Genomic DNA, 3,753 nt, shown 5'->3' on the forward strand with positions numbered 1-3,753 from the left:
TGTCAGCTAGGAAATAGACAATAAGGAATTATAAATAAATTATACAACACATGCATAGATCCTTGAGAGCCGATTGGATGAATGCGCGCCACATTGCATTCAGAGGAATCAGCTATAGCGCGCCAACATATCATTGCATTGCACATGGCAACCGTGCAACAGTCGGCTATTGCACGCTCGAGCACGGGAGCAGGCAGTGCAAAAGTTCAATTCAACATGCGTATCAACGAACGTAGAGGGCAGCAACACAGATTTTGTGACCATTTTCTCCCAGAGCACTTTTTTGGAAGATTGTAGAGTTGATTTCTTTTCGTTTGTTCAATTTTACTATTTTTGATGGATAATGAAACCTCCAAGAAAATATGTTAAATAATATTATTATAGTATAATTGTATTTAAAAAAAAAAGTAAAACAAAAGGTAATCATGATTCTTGTAGTTTATATAGCAATAAAAATACATAGACTGATGACATTTATGTTACCGTTCTTCTGCTCAATTTCGCTGCCCCGACCAATCTACACAAGCCAACGCCAGAGCCAAGACCGTGATGCTCTGGTCTGGCCGCGCCGAAACTTCCCCGGTCACCTCGGTGCGCGTAGGCCTACTGCGCGAATGATATGCTGGCGCACTGCACTGGCAGGATAATCTCGACGCGACTCGACTTAGCTAGATTTGGACTTGAAAGGATAGACTTGGTCTGTCGTTGATGTGGCACTATGGCGGATGAGCAACGATGAATATTCAAGGTTAGAATTTTAATTTTCATTTACAGTGTAGATTGTAGTCTGAAAATCTAACATAATTATGTTATATCCACAAATCCAATCCAGATTTTGCAATCCATCAGGTAGGATCGAAGACGGCCACTTTTAAAACTAGCAAAGCCAAGTCCCAGTCTAACGTTTAATAGACCTAATATTTATTTTAGTCATTAATTATCTGGTTCAGTATCGAGCTATGTATATTCCGACGGGTCTTGACTTGAGAACTATCAAGGGGCTATATAGTTTATGCCACATCTGCTATTTTCATTCCATAATTTTACAAAAAAATGTGTTAGCATGGGGTTAGCATATGCATGTAGCCAACCGTATCCTACCTCAGCACTGACCGGGCCGGGCGCATTTTATGCCAGCCATGGCGCTTGTATACTCAAGAGGCCGAGGTGGTGCTGAAATGTGTAGGCGCATTAATGTGGTGCAGCGAAATTTAGATGAAAAATGTATCAACCTCATATATCCTTGTTATCATATTGATATGCAAAGTCATAAAACCGTTGTCACCACCACATAATATTTTAGGAAAAATACAGGGATAAATATTTCATAATTTTAAGCATAATATTTGATGTAAGAAATTTTAAAGCAAAAATAATGAAAAAGAGGAAATGAAAAAAATAAACTCTACAATTTACTAAAAAGTGCTCTGAGAGGATTTCGGTGGTCACAAATAAGCTTGGCTGAATCCGGGTGAAATTAGCAGACTAGTTTATTTATGACCGAATTTAATCTTGTTTTACTGAAGATTAAAAAAAATTAAGACAATAATTTAGTAACAGTTTTATTTTCATAATGTGGTACATTATTATTTTATTGCTTAAAATATTTTTGATCTTGCTATTATTTAAATATGGTATGTCATAATCTATTAGTTTTCTTCTATTTTGCTATTACTCCGTGAGCTGAGTGTATTGAATACACTCAGCAGATATACAGATATAGGATGAATGGCTGAGTAACTTTTCTTAAAACTGCAGAGTCTGTATTTCATAAATACAACATGGCTAAGAATTTAGCCCTAACTTTAAGACAGTTGTGAGTTGTCTTAATTGCTTTAAGACAACCTGGTTTAAATCCAACAAATTATGGCCAATTTTTTAAAGAATTTATACCTATATTGCATTTCGAGCTACTTCCTCAGTTTTTAACCGATTTTCATGAAATTTGGAACACACATCGGTCTTAAGGTAAGTAGGTGTAAGAATTTTTTTTTTGCTTTTTCAGAAATTGTGTTGCCATGGTAACAGTATATTATGGCCAAAATTTAAAATTTAAATGACTTCATAGGTTTTCTACCAATTCTCATGAAAGTTGGCTCACACATTGGATTTGAGGAAAAGATGTGCAAGACACAATTTTGCATGTGTCGGAAATTGTGTTGCCATGGTAACAGTATATTATGGCAAAATTATGTATAAATCTTGCTATTCCAACTACTTCCTCAGTTTTTAACCAATTCTCATGAAATGTGGCACAAACATTAGTCTTGATGTGAAGATGTGCAAAACATATTTTATGCCTATTTAAAAAAATTGCGTTGCCATGGTAACAACATATTAAATAACGAAAATTAGGTGAAAAATTTGTGGTTTTAACAAGTTTATAATATTTCAACCACTTCTCATAATGTTTGCCACAGACATAAGTCTTGAGGTAAAGATGTGCAAGACACATGTCGGAAATTGTTTTGCCATGGTAACGGTATAATAAGGCAAAAATTATGTAAAAATCTTGCAGTTCCAACGACTTCTTCAGTTTTTAATCAATTCTCATGAAATGTGGCACAAACGTTCGTCTTGATGTGAAGATGTGCAAAGTATATTTTATGCCTTTATAAAAAATTGCGTTGCCATGGCAACAAATAAAATAACAAAAATTTGATGAAAATCTTGTAATTTGAATTACTTTATCAGTTTTCAACTGGTCAATTCTCCTAAAATGTTGGCGAACACAATAGTCTTGAGTTGAAGATGTCCAAGATATACTTTTGCCTGTATCAGAATTCGTGTTGCTATGGTAAAATATTATATAACGAAAATAAGGTGAAAATCTTGTAGTTCGAACTCCTTCATCTTTTTTCAACCAATGCTCATGAAATTTGGCACACACAACAGTCTTGAGTTGGAGATGTGCAAGACTATTTTTGTCTGTATCAGAAATCGTGTTGCCAATGTAACAACATATTATATAAAGAAATTAGGTGAAAATCTTGTGGTTTGAATCCCTTTATTAGTTTTACCAATTCTTATAAAAGTTGGCTCACACATTGATTTTGAGGTGTAGATCTGCAAGACATATATTGGAAAATGTGTTGCCATGGTAACAGCATATCAGATCAATGAATGTGTAAACAGCATGATGTGTATTGAACTACTTCTTCATTTTATGACATTGGCCTATATGCTTTGTCCATGAAATGTAGGTTTTGAGCTAAAATAATCTACAAGACACATTTTCTCATTCATCAAAATATGTGTTTGTATGATACCTACATGTAGGCCCTATACGCCAAAAAAAGATTAAGACAATGGTCAATGCTAACTTTTGTTTGGCTACATAGAGAACTACATGTAGCTGAGGGCTTAGTTCTAGTTTTTTTTTTTTTTGGGGGGGGGGCGGGGGGGCTAGACCTCAAGATTTCGAACTACAGCCCCTAGTTTAGATCTAAGCCTAGATCAAGATCCTTTAGTCCTAGAAATAATCCAATGCTAGATCCCTAGCCTACTTCCTTTCTCAGGCCTAACGTTAGATGAGTAGAACTAGACTAGATCTAGCCTACATTTACTATTTTTAGATCGAGAATCTACATTGAGATAGAGTCTACAAGTCTCTAGATCTAGACCTATTACTTTGACCCTATGACATGTACACCTAGATTGGTATAGTTCTAGATCTAGATAGGGTCTAACTTTTAGTCTAAGTGAGTAAGTCATTTAGTCTAGATCTATATAGGCCTAGGTTAGAGATTTCTA

This window comes from Lytechinus pictus, chromosome 5 (assembly GCF_037042905.1).
Source record: "Lytechinus pictus isolate F3 Inbred chromosome 5, Lp3.0, whole genome shotgun sequence".
NCBI lineage: Eukaryota > Metazoa > Echinodermata > Echinoidea > Temnopleuroida > Toxopneustidae > Lytechinus > Lytechinus pictus.